Source organism: Hibiscus syriacus, unplaced genomic scaffold (assembly GCF_006381635.1).
Source record: "Hibiscus syriacus cultivar Baekdansim isolate YM2019G1 unplaced genomic scaffold, ASM638163v2 tig00110348_pilon, whole genome shotgun sequence".
NCBI classification, from domain to species: domain Eukaryota; kingdom Viridiplantae; phylum Streptophyta; class Magnoliopsida; order Malvales; family Malvaceae; genus Hibiscus; species Hibiscus syriacus.
The window spans coordinates 1,638,907-1,652,233 of record NW_024062699.1 but is presented as its reverse complement, the minus strand read 5'-3'; the positions used below and the strand labels follow the sequence as shown (position 1 = coordinate 1,652,233).

General features: G+C 32.7%; 1 pseudogene; it reads right to left on the bottom strand.

The window, feature by feature from the left end:
- Nucleotides 1-7,973: 7,973 nt before the first annotated feature.
- On the bottom strand, nucleotides 7,974-9,896 carry LOC120120878 (annotated as a pseudogene).
- Between the last annotated feature and the right edge of the window lie 3,431 nt (nucleotides 9,897-13,327).

The window sequence follows — 13,327 nt, the reverse complement described above, 5'->3', positions numbered from 1 at the left end:
AAGGTTGAAGAAAAATTTATTATCTTACGGATTGTTGGATAATAATGCAAGTAAGATTGAAACACGGAAAGGAATCATAAAGGTGTTTCGTGGAGCGCTTGTGGTATTGAAAGGCGAAAAGATAGCAGCAAACTTGTACATGCTGAAGGGAGAGACTTTGCTAGAAACAGAAGCCTCTGTTGCCTCATGTAGTCCAGATTCTGCAATACTATGGCATCAGAAACTTGGACACATGTCAGAACAAGGAATGAAATTGGTTCACTTTTATGTATGGCAAGCACCATTTACATCCCTAGGTGAAGCAAAATACTTTGTCTCATTTATTGATGACTACTCTGGGAGATGTTGGGTGTACCCTATTAAGAAGAAGTCAGACATGTTTTCAACTTTCAAAAACTTCAAAGCGCGGGTGGAACTTGATTCTGGGAATAAGATCAAGTGTTTCAGAACAGATAATGGATGAGAATATAGAAGTGAAGAAATTGATGACTTTTACAGGAAAAAAGGCATCAAAAGACAGTTCACAGTGGCGAACACTCCTAAAAAAATAGAGTGACAAGCGGATTAATAGAACCTTGTTAGAAAGAACAAGAGCAATGTTGAGGAATACAGACCTAGAAAAATCATTCTGGGCAGAAGTCAATACCGCCTATTATTTGGTGAATCGAGCTCCATCAACTACAATAGAGCTGAAGACACCAATAGAGATGTGGACTGGTAAACCAGCTGATTATTCAAACTCCATGTATTTGGAAGTATTGTATACGTGATGTACAACTCTTAAGAAATTTCAAAGCTGGATCCAAAATCCAGGAAATGCAAATTCTTGGGGTATGTTGATGGTGTAAAGGGGTATCGCTTGTGGGATCCCACTACCCACAAAGTGATCATTAGCAGGATGTTATCATTGTAGAAGATAAACTACAAAGAAAAGAAGACGATGACAGCGCTGAAAAGTCATAGACTACACAGATACATGTGGAAAATGAGCTTGAACAAGGAGATTCTTCTGAAGCAGAACCAGCACATGATGAACAAGAACCAGAGAGTTCTGAAGCTCCAACAACTTGTTAATCAAATCGTGTGAGAAGAAGTCCCAATTGGTACTCAGATTATGTTATAGAAGGAAATATTACATACTACCTTTTAACAGAGGACGGTGAGCCATCAACATACCAGAGGCAATAAACAGCTCAGATACTTCACTATGGATGATGGTGATGCAAGAAGAAATCGAAGCCCTTCATAAAAATAATACATGGGACCTTGTGCCACTACCACAAGGAAAGAAGCCAATTGGTGACAAATAGGTCTTCAAAATCAAACGAAATGGTGATGATCAAGTTGAGAGTATCGTGCAAAACTGGTGGTCAAAGGATATGCTCAAAAAGAAGGTATTGATTTCAATGAAATCTTTTCTCTTGTAGTACGACTAACAACAGTTCGAGTAGTCTTGGAAATGTGTTCTATATTGAACTTAAATCTAGAGCAGCTAGATGTTAAAACAGCTTTTCTTCATAGAAATCTTGAAGAAGAAATTTACATGCTCCAGCATAAGGTTTTGAAGAAAAAGAAAAGAAGAATTTGGTTTGCAAGTTGAACAAATCTCTGTACGGTCTAAAGAAGGCACCGAGGTATTGGTATAAGATATTTGATTCATTCATTATGTTCCTTAGATACAACAGACTTAATGCAGACCCTTGTGCTTATTTCAAGAGGTCTGGTGATAACGATTTTGTTATATTGCTATTGTATGTGGATGTCATGTTGGTTGCAGGACCCAACAAAGATCATATTAAAGAATTGAAGGCACAATTGGCTAGGGAATTTGAAATGGAGGACTTGGGATCAACAAACAAGATTCTAGGGATGCAAATTCACCGAGACAGAAGTAATAGGAAAATTTGGCTTTCACAAAAGAATTACTTGAAGAAATCTTATCACAATTCAACATGCAAGATTGTAAGCCAATTTCTACCCCTCTTCCTATTAACTTCAAATTATCCTCCAGTATGAGTCCTAGCAGTGAAGAAGAGAGGATGGAGATGTCTCGAATGTGTATGCATCGACAGTAGGAAGTTTAATGTTCGTTATGATATGCACAAGACCAAACATTGCACAAGAAGTGGGAGTGGTTAGCCGGTACATGACGAATCCAGGTAAAGAGCATTGGAATACTGTAAAGAGGATCTTGAGATACATCAAATGGACCTCAAATGTTTTATTATGTTATGGAGGATCAAACTTATTAATCAATGGGTATGTAGATTTTGACTATGCAGGGGATTTGAATAAAAGCAAATCTACGACAGGATATGTGTTTAAAGTTATTGGTGGAGCTGTAAGTTGGGTTTCAAAATTACAGTCAGTTGTGGCTACATCCACAACAGAGACAAAATATATAGCATCTATATAAGCCAGTAAAGAAGCAATTTGGTTGAAGATGCTATTGAAGGAGCTTGGTCACAATCAAGAGTATGCCTCTCTATTTTGATAGTCAAAGCGCCTTGCATCTAGCAAGGAATCCAGCATTTCATTCAAGGATAAAGCACATACGAGTTCAGTACCATTTCATTTGTGAAAAGGTGAAAGAATGAACGATAGATATGCAGAAGATCCATACCAAAGACAACATAGCAGATTTCATGACGAAGGCAATCAATGCTGATAAATTTACCTGGTGTCGATCCTCTTGTGGCCTTTCAGAGACATAAGCAACATGATGGTACAAGGTAGAAAGAATGGTATGAAGATATGATTGTTCCAATCAAATCTTCAAGTGGGAGATTGTTGAAATGTCAAAGCATGGGCGGCTGGAAATTAGTCCAAATTAGGCACCAAATATACAATGTCAAAATTAGGTGCAACAATGGTTGAAAATTAAATGGGCAAATTACAAACTTTAGTCACTAAACTTTAGGATATTTATAAGATTAGTCCTTAAGCTTCAATTATAAATACCCTAGCTCATTTAGCTTTAAAACCATCCCAAATCATTCTAGCTTTCTCCCAATACTAGAGAATTTAGAGAATTTCTTTAGAGTTGTTTTCACCTTTTTTCAAGAGAGAATTGATATTGTTTTCTCCTTGGTGGATAGAGAGAAGTTATAATTCTTATTTTCTCATAGTGAAATTCTTCTACCGTTGCCCGTGGTTTTTACCCTAAATTATTTAGGGGTTTTCCACGTAAAATTTGTGTCTTCTTTATCTTTATTTTCTCAAATTATCAGTTGTGATTTTACTCTATCCGATAGTCGTATTCCGCAACAAAATATACATCTTGTGAAGTGAACAATTTTTTTTGCTATTCCAAAAGTTGATGTATTATGGAGTAAATGGAAAGCTCATGTTAATGTTGTCCTCCATTGTTGCCCTTCCCTGATGACCCTAGTTTCATTTCAAATTCGATTTATACATATGATATTAAGCTACAAAACCATGGCGCTGACTGAATTACTGTAATTATTGGGTAATGTTATGGATAGAATCTCTATCAGCTTGATCTCTTACTTTTCTAACTTATAATGCTTTCAAGTTTTTCTTTTGGTCATAGCATATAAGCCCTCAATTTAATTTTTAAAAAAATTGGCATGTATTTAATTTGAATTGTATAGTATTGTACTTTCATCTTTCATATATATTTTGGTCCTTTTTCCCTTTACAACATTGATAAATATGAGATTCTATTAGAACAAACATTTAGCAGAATATTACTTGTTATTAATGGAAAAGATTATCAAAACTTTTTGAAATATTTTTTCAAGTTAAATAAAATTATTGAAAATTCAAAAAAAATTAATAAGAATTTGTCATATGAAAAAAATATATTGTCACAAATTACATGAATAATGGCTAATTCCCTGCAAATTGATCTTCAGTATTCCTTATGCAATACCTCCAACCCGTACCTGACCCGGATACGAATCCGAGGTGTCACATTGACATTTCAAAACATTTACTTGTACAAAATAGTGAACAATTTTAAAACTTTTACTAATATTAAGAAAATACGATAATATACTGTTGAATTATGTTTCGTTATAACAAATTTAAGTCATAAAAATGTTTTTATGAATATTACTATATTGTATGAATAGTACTATACTATATGAAGTATCGATACTGTGCAAATAGTACCATGAACAGTAATAAACAGTACCGATGCTAAAAATTTTCCAAAATGCTACAGGGGTATCGATACCCTGCTACAGTGTACCAATACCCTGCTACAGTAATTTCGCCCAAACATATATAAAACTCATAAAAACTTAACCTTCCATCACTATCAAGTTATCATTTACATAAATACATTTAAACCGTTACAAAACTCAATCATATGATTTTACAAAACCGATTAAAACATATCGGATTCAAATCTTTATTTACATGCCAGCCATAATTAGTATTACAAAATACAAACTATTCAATTCTTTTCTGATCTGATATTTGAAAAGGAGAAACTGACATGTCTTGCATAACTTTTATCAATCTTCCTCTTCTCGGAACCTACGTGTGAAACAATCACACGCTAAGTCGTTAACTTAGTGAGGCATACATAAAACTGTGATATAACTGTAACTTCTACAATGCATGAACATTTGATACTACCATATCATACCAAAGCACATATTCTTTCCTGTAACATATACACACATGCACATATCATGTAACATAACATCATACATATATACATACTTATTCTCATCATTAACATGCTTATCATTACTTATTTTATCATCACTAATTTCTTTTTATACAATATCAGCATATAATGTAAACTCTAAATAACACCAATGCATAAACCATTACCAATCTCATATCATATACAAACACATAACATCTCATATAACAAATACACATATGTAATTATATTATTATCTTCATTTTTATTATCCTATGATCATGAACTTATCATTTATGCACGTTATGTATCACAGACACCATTTCACAAAGGAACACACATAATATATCAAGTTCTTTATTATCTTTAAAGTCATGTATACTGTTGAGAACTTAAAGTATGTGAGTACATAGAGGTTGTGCACTATGCTATCACCACAGCTCGTATAAGATCCACTGAGTGGCATGTGAAATCTGTGTCCCGAAGGACCTATCCATATGTTCCGAAGAATATAGGTAACTATCCATATGTCCCGAAAGACATAGGAAATCATGTCCATATGTCCCAAAGGACATAGGTAATCCTGCTCATATGTCCCGAAAGACATAGGTAACCCTCGACTCTTGGCATGCCAACTATACCACTAGCTCTCATATCACATAACATGGGCATTATCATTTATAACAGTTATATCACTTGTTCCTTCTTTCTTCACATACCACATGTATGTGTAAACATATATATCATATCATATAACATGTATTATTCAAGTATATTCACATGTCACATGGATATGTCTTCTCATAGACATATATTCACATATTCACAGTCACATAACTTGTATTCTTTCTCATGTAGGCACATAGGTCCATGTCATATAACATATGTCACAAGTGCATGTAATCACGTATATCATTTCACATATATCACATGTGCATGTAATCATGTAGATCGTATCATATCACATAGAATAACATGTCAGACATATCACACAACTGATATCATATTTTCATATACACATCACATAACATTTTAGAAGTTATTTCTTACCATAATAATTCCGTCACTGGCTCATCGCAAGCCAATGTTTGATTAATAACATAAGGACAAATTAAATTGCACTCACCTTAGCCTTGCTTGCTTTGATTCGATCCTAATTCTTTAATTATTCCGGAACTCGTTTAGGCTATGTATCTACATAAATATAATTTTCAAGACAATTATTAAAAGCCTAAACCTTATAATTTGATGCTATTAACTTAAACGAATTTAATAGACCAATATTCACTTTTTCCTTTAGGGGGTATCGATACACACCTTAAGGTATCGTTACCCTTATTGTATTCTGTGATTTTTCGTTCAAGAGGGTATTGGTACACATACTTAGGGTACCGATACACTCTGCCCAAAATAGGCTTTTTCACCCGAAAATTCATCAACTCTTCATTGAATTTCCTCATATAAAACTCCTTTCATTCCACTAAACTCAACTACAACCATTTTAACTAACTTTTATCATTCCAACACTTTATTATCTCTCATATATCATTCAGATTCTTAAAACTAATGATCTTACTAAATTTTCCATGAAATCCAAACTTATTTCTAACATTTATAACTTCTTATTCACACCTATGACAGGTCAAATTCCATCTCAAAGTTCCTTTATTAACTATTTTCCAGAAATTCCCTTAAAAACCTCTTCTCTTTAATCTTTCATAACTTCTTCATCTTTTGATTTTAAGACAACTTAAGCTTTTCTTAAGCTTAAGTATTACCTAAGGATCAAAACTCATACTTAAAATCAACAAATAATCAACTAATCAGAAAACTTACCTTGACTTGGGTGCTTCACGTTAGAGAAGAAGAAAACAAGAAGAAGAAGAGAGATTTCCAGCTACTTCTCCCCCATACGTGTTTCTCTCTTATTAAAGGGGAAAATATCTTTAATGTCAAATGACCAATTTGCCTTTTACTTCATTTAATAATTACTAACAATAATTCATAAACTATTTCCAGATAAGTCATTAACTATTCAACTATTCACTTTAATCACCAAATTCTGAAGTTTTACAATTTAGTCACTAACACATAGTTTGGGGTGTTACACCTTACAGTAATTAAGTATTAATTAGAGTGTACGAGTTCGAACAACTATATTTGTAGGGTATGTGTATCGTCAATGACTTAGAAAATTCTGAATAAATATTATCCCATAATTATCCTAAACTATTCAAAAGAAGAAATTTGCCCCTACTAAAATGATAATTAATAATGTAGTAGTATCGGTATAAATACAACACTTTTTCCTATAAAGATAGTGATGTCAAATCTTCAACATAAATACTTTAGATTGAACAAAATTTACGGTACATATCTGTTCAAAAAAAATTTAGTCTATTAACAATGCACGCACATCTTGCGGACGTAATTGTTCGAATTTGAGTCCTCTAAGGAGAACAACATTCCCTTTTACTACTCAAGTGACTTAATATAAAAAATCTTGCATGCCAGACTCAGGACTAATTCTCATGTCGGGCATTTCACTTCTGCACTAAAAACTGCAACCAGTACAAGGGAAACACTCTGTAGGTTAATGCAACCAGAATAACACCTAAAGGCAGTGAGGTGATTCCCTTAACTAAACTACAATAATCAACCCCATCACAGTGCAATTAAGCAAGGGGTGGAAACAAATAATCCTCCAGTAGAAACATTTACACGATAACTTCATCGAAAACGATCAGTTTTGAGCGCACTTAACATCTTGGATCTTCCAATCTAAACTAGCATTCCGTGTTAATTTGATCACTACATTAATTATATATATATATATTGTGCAAGAAAGAATTAAGTGAAACAAACACGGCAAAATTTCTAGATAGATTCATTTAGAATGACTTCGGTAATTAAATAAAATGATGTGTGTAATCGCTACAATAAACGAATGACCCTCAGGTTAACACGGTTCTTCAAATTCCACTCGAAAGATAGAGTGAACTTTGTGATACTCTCTCAGTATTTAAAGTATACTCCGAACAAGTTTATAAAAATCATGGAGAGTATTTCTAAAACACACCATTGCTTAGAGATATTTCTCTTGAAGTGCCATATGAAATGAAAACATAAATACCTATTTATAGACTCAACACAAGGGTAAAAGATACAATAGCAGTGGCACCAAGTCAGAAGACTTGCTTGGTCTGTGCGTTAGGAAATTTACACATTAACGCAGCAAAATAGTTATGCAACGCTAGCTATATGCTGTTGAATGAAAAAAAATACTCTACAGTTTCATCTTATGTATGTGTGTTTCTAAAGAGAGATCATCTCCTCTAAAACATCGAGAAACCCGATATGTTGTAGACCTAAAACTACCAATCTCCCTATAACTGGGACGCCATTATCAAGTACAAGCACTTTTAAGTTTCTTGGTTTCAACAAAAGGATGTGATTTTCGAAATCCTTGCAAGTACCTACCGGTTTTAACGGAAAGTAGGGCGAATTGTTCATAATCTTCCGGTCAGAATAAATTTTTCAAACATACCTGTAAAGATGTTATGGCAACTTCATAACTTGATTCTTTCCCCGGAAAACACAGAGTAAAAGAGAAGGCAACTACTTTATGTAGATAATGTCCTCATCAGGGTCTTCACCGTCCCAATCTTTGTCATCTTGATCAGATGACTCAATTTCTTCTTCAAATTCATCTGCTGCAGTCTTTTTTTCATCCTTTGTTCTATCTAATATCGCAATTACCTATATGAATTCTCAAATCAGTATGAGGACTCAGCTGTGCTGATGCAATTAGCCATAAAACAAGTAAAATTATAATGATGTAAAGCAATAGATTACAAACACTTTCCCTGCTTCCTCTCTCTAGTGATTCATTTTCAATGAAGCGAATCTCAGGGGTAAGCCGCAACTTCATACGCTTTCCGAGCTCGCTTCTAACATATATCGCTTTTGATTTCAACCCGGAAAGTGCAATCTCCTTGCCTCTCTTGTCACCAAAAACAGATACATATACATTAACAACCTACTATAATGGACAAAAAGGGTTTGAATGATTAGATTACAGAATCTGGTTTAAATAAATTCAAACAGCAATGAGCTGCAATGTTGTAAATGAATTTCATGTGTCTGGGTATGGAGACTTCTTAGTTATATATAATGAATCTCTAGCACTTTCTAAGCGTATCCATCATCCCAATAACAACCAACCCTACAAAATTTAAGAATAATCACTTACAACCCAAAAATGTTATTAATTTTGCCTTCAGTCCCAAGAACCACAAGGTTAGCCATAAACAAATTTAGTTATACCTCCAGAGGTTCTCTCTGGAAACTGCCGGCTCTCCGCCGGCTAAGATCTCCTGATAGACTCTCCGCTTACCAGAGCTTCCAAGGAATCACATCCTTCAGACAAAGAAGTATCATAATCTTCAGACCAACCATAGTATATAGACAAAATTAAAATTTCTGACAAGTCTAGTGATTTAGCCGAGTAAAATACAATATCTGACAAATTTAATTATCCTGAACTAGTAGTAGCTAGAATTACCTTACGTATCCTGACCTAGTAGTAGCTAGAATTATCGTACCTGTGACACCATAAACTAGGGCAATATAAATACCTTCCAGCTAATACTAACAGTCCCTCTCTTCCTTCTTCTCTACCGCACCACATTTCTCTTCCTATCTCACATAAAATCATATGCTAACACCCGTCTTTATACCGATTGTGGTTCTCCACCCAAATTAAGAGGGCACACATTTGTTCCAACAGAAATTTACAATGAAATACCATTCACCAGAACAAAAACTATATTCACCCACGGTTTGACATATATATATATATATATATATATACACAAAAAAAGTCATATATATTCTTTTACATGTATACACAAATGGATACCTGTAAATAGGCCGAAACTTCAACGTCACTTATGGTAGTAAAAGAAGAGAGGTAGTGGTCGGCTCCCAATGCGGTTTCAGGCAGACAGCGTATTGCAAAACTTTGTCGGTTAAAAGCATGTCGGAGAGCTCTCTCCTTATCTGTTTCGCTACCATCTTAACTCTCCTGGGATTCGCCATGCACTTTATGGTTGTGGGGTTGGTGCGAAGATGAATATCAACCGGTGGTTTTGGGATAACGAAAGAACATGGTCTGAGATTGACGGCTTTGATTGGGAGGTGGATGAGTACGTGGGGCATGGCTTCAAGGGAGTTTTGGGGTCTTACTGTTTCCTCTGCTTTTCGTAAGCACACGAGATTGGGGAAGAAAGGGTTGCATTGAAAATTTGTAATATATTCTTTCCTTTTGTATTAATATGATGGGTATTTTGATCAATTTCAATTGAACTAAAGTTTTTTCATAATATAAATGGATAAATGTCTAAAAAACATTTTTTTATCTCAATTCATTTTAATATTTTTTATTACACTTACATAATTTTTTGAAATTGTATTTAGTTGAGGTGATAGCTACCTAAACCCAATAAGTTGGATAGTAAATAAGTTTAGTTTGAGTATTATTGAGTTTGATTTAACTATGTCGCAACTGATACTTCACGGGAAAAAGCCGACTAGTTACGATAATGGAGGTTTTTTTGAAAAGATTTTTATGAAATGTTGGAGTCGCCACCAATCATTTTTAAGGTGTAATTGAAAACCTAGAATCAGTTAATTTTAATAAAACATAAAAATATCAAATTTTGGTCTACGAAAATCAGATATCAAGTTCGGGAGTCGGTTACACGTGAGAAAGGATTGTCATCCCACAGCACCTAAAATTGATACCTAATTGATTACCCTATATTTAAAATTAAAAATTTTGAGTTCGAGGTTTTATTTAATTTAAAAATCATTATGTATGCAAATTTTGAAAAAGAATGTTGGCTTACCAAGACCAATTACGACCACCCTTGAGCATTTATGTAAAATCTTCGTTATTGATCCCAATAAACAAACATTGCCTCGAAGATTAAAAAATCATTATATAGGATTTTGAAATTGATGTTTATTTACTTCGTGAATCAACAATGATCACCCCGGGCATTTATGTAGAAGATACACTATTAACTCTGATAAATGAACATTGTCTTATTTTAAAAAAAAATCAAATGCAATCAAACAATCATTTATGAACCTATTACACTAGTTGGTTAATTAAGACAATCTTCTAACTTAAAGTGTCAAATTATGAAATTTAAAGAACTTAAAGGACTATAACTAAAATTGTATGCTTTAATATTAATAATAATTAATTTTAATTAATTATTGAATTGAATAATCAAAATGGACTCTTCGATATTAAGGTGATGAACAAATCGATCATTCCCTAAATTAAAGGACTAAAAGTGAAATTAAACTAAAGTGAAGGCTCTAATTATTAATCCTAATTAATTATTAAATTAAAGAACAAATCAAAGATTAATGTGAGGACCAAATTGAAAATTCTCCTAATTCTAAAACTTAGAGACTAAAGTGAAACTAAACTAGAGTTAAGACTCTAATTAATAATTATAATTAATTAATTGAATAATCAATTTTGACCCTCCGACGTTAATACGAGGACCAAATCAAATTACTCACCTAACTACAAAATTCTAGGACTAAATCATAAAGAAACTATGTTTAAGTACTTAATCTAAAATAAATAAATGAATAGGGAATAAATTAAAAAATATACAAAATAAGACAAAAAATAATGAAATTACAATGAAATATATACAATAAATTTCATGGATTAAAAATTAAAAGGGCTAAATATGTACGAATTAAGAATTAAACTAAATTAAAAATAAATTAATAATAATTTATAAATTTAATGAATTAACCAATTAAAAAAATTAAAATATCTTAGTGTCTATTAATAACAATATTAGTTTAGGGACTAAATAAGCGAGAATAAAATTAACAGGGACTCAAACTAAAATAAAACAGAATAGCATAAACAGTAACTAAATTGCAATAAATATAAACATCAGGTTAAAGTCGAGATAAATTAAAAGATGAAGGTTAAGAAATCCTAATTTCTTAATACGATCTGGACCGTTGAATGGGTACAGATCCGATGGTCCTCAATTGTGCGGCGCTGGCTAGGGTATTGTTTGGAGTGAGCCTTCTATACTTCGGCCTCAATTGGATTGGTGCTGATTCCATTGGTTGAGTTGTATGTTAATTGGGTCTTGTATTGTAATTGGCATTTTGGGCTTGACTGGACAATTTTAATGTAATTTGGGTCTTTGTAACTTGTACAATAAAACATTAAATAATATTAGTTTTTTATTTAATTAATATATATTTAATATTTACAACTATATAATTAATAAAATTCTAGGACTAAATCGTAAAAAACTCATTTTAAGGACTTAATCTAAAATAAAAAAATGAATAGGGAATAAATTAAAGAATATACAAAATAAGGCAAAAAAATAAACTAATTACAATGAAATATATACAATAAATTTAATGGATTAAAATACAAAGAAAGATAAATTAAAAGGGCCCAAATATGTACAAATTAAGAATTAAACTAAATTATAAATCAATTAATAATAATTTACAAAAGTATAAATTTAATGAATTAACCAATAAATTAAAAAAGTAAAAGATCGTAGTGTTTATTAATAATAACATTAATTTAAGGACTAAATAAGCAAGAATAAAATTAATAGGGACTCAAACTGAAATAAGACATAAATAGTAGAAATAGTGATTAAATTATAATAAATATAAACATCAGGTTAAAATCGAGATAATTTAAAAAAAATGAAGTCCGAATGACTAAATTGTGCAAATACGGAAAATGTTCAGGGGTGCGAGTACGAATAACCAAAATATTAACCCTAGCAAACTAATATACACGAAAAGAGAAAATCTCAAAATAAGGACAAACATTTCGAATATTAAACAAAAAATAGAATAAGGGTGTATATATGCTACATTTTAGATGAGTTTGGTAAACCCTAATCCTAAACCTAAAGCACAGTGTCTCCTTATACTCTTCTATCCTTTTCTCATCTTGTCTCTATGCCAGGAGCTCCAAAGCTCTTCATCAACGCCGTCGATCACCACCAGCGATGACCAAACGAACCCCAACTGACCCGAAACAACTTCAAATCTCACGATCTCTACTCTTAACACCAAACCTGAAGATCAAGAATCTCAAGATAACCCTGAACGCCTAAAAAAAGTCTCAACCCTTCGAATTTATGACTCCGGCGACATGCAAGCTTCTAAATGGCCGAGAGACCGTGACTTTTCGACTCCTTAACGCGATGACAACTCGAATCTGGTGAGAAGCTCAAGTAAACGAACCCCTCACTCCCTCTCTTTTACTTATCTAAACTAAACAACGCCATGCATGTGAAACGAGGGTACCTTTGAAAGGTTTTGTGTTGCTTAGTTCTGAGATTTTTTTTTTTTATTTCTCTTGCTTTTCGAATAATCGGGGAGAAGATTTTTATTATTGATTATCTGTTTTCATATGGGAGAAGAGAAAAAAGAAAAACATATGAACCACTGTGTGTATTATTTGATTGTTTTCTCATTGATTTTGAATCGGGGGATATAGTATCCCTTACAATGCTCCATGTTACGAAATATATCGAGACACTTTTTTTTACCTTGGCATCTTTTTTCTACAATCCGTTTTCAAGAAAAAAATTAACGAACCCTTATCTCTTATTCTTGTAT